Raw genomic sequence first — 1,286 nt, forward strand, 5'->3', positions numbered from 1 at the left:
GTTTGTTTTTATACTATAGTTTTAAAAGTAGGTCACAAATTTATAATGATGAAATAATCATGAAACTTTTTCTAAATTAATGTAGATCCATCATTTTTCCTTAAATGCTTTGTAAGGATATTAATTATATTTGTCGTTTTAATGAGATATTCAACTTCATGTAATTTTTTTTTATGGTGTGATTTTTGAAGTTTGTTTTATTAGAATAAAATAATCTAGAAAAAAAGGTAAAATTATTTTTTATTTGCACAATTATTTTTTGATCTTCACACATCTAAATGTAATTATAAACTATGATTTGTTAGACTTAAATTTTATATTAGAATAGTATAATTTATATGCTTAATTGACGTGATAACTTATTTTAAGAAACCTACTTATTTTTAAGAAAATATTTTCTTTCCTACTAAACACATCCTAGGTCTAAAAACACTTTTAACAACTGAAGTAAAATATAGGGAAAAAGACACCTTTTATCCATAATAATAAAACATATGTAGAATCTAAGAACTAACGACAAATGAACTAAATTAGTACACCTTGAACTCACCTAATTTAGTTCAACAAGGGTAAAAATGTTATTTCAACAAGTTTGTATTTTAATAATTTAATCCAGCTTCAAGTTGTTGTCAGCATGCAAAAATTATATTAAATTTCTGAAAAGTCATTTAAATTGTACTAAATTCTAATAGACACATGAAATCACACGTTGAAACAACAAAAATGTACGTGTAAAAATGTGAACTCAATTTTTGTCTTCAAATAGTCATCATTCATCAATTATCACCCTTATAAGGGAAGCTTTATTTCAATAAGTAATATTCTATATCATATACTTTTTTTTCTTCTTTTAAATTAATCTGAGATTTAATCTAATTACTCTTTGCAATTGCTTCACTTTAATTCATAACATAATTAATGTGAGTATAAACTATTTATTTTTCTACTATATAGAAGAGTGAGTTGGAGGACGACCAAGGGCAAAATTATCATTTCATAAAATTCTAGAATGTTTGTTTTTATACTATAGTCTTAAAAGTAGGTCACAAATTTATAATGATGAAATAATCATGAAACTTTTTCTGAATTAATGTAGATCCAACATTTTTCCTTAAATACTTTGTAAGGATATTAATTATATTTGCAGTTTTAATGAGATATTCAACTTCATGTAATTTTTTTTTATGGTGTAATTTTTGAAGTTTGTTTTATTAGTATAAAAATATCTAGAAAAAAAGGTAGAATTATTTTTTATTTGCACAATTATTTTTTGATCTTCACACATC

Source organism: Capsicum annuum, unplaced genomic scaffold, assembly GCF_002878395.1.
Source record: "Capsicum annuum cultivar UCD-10X-F1 unplaced genomic scaffold, UCD10Xv1.1 ctg1705, whole genome shotgun sequence".
Taxonomy (NCBI): domain Eukaryota; kingdom Viridiplantae; phylum Streptophyta; class Magnoliopsida; order Solanales; family Solanaceae; genus Capsicum; species Capsicum annuum.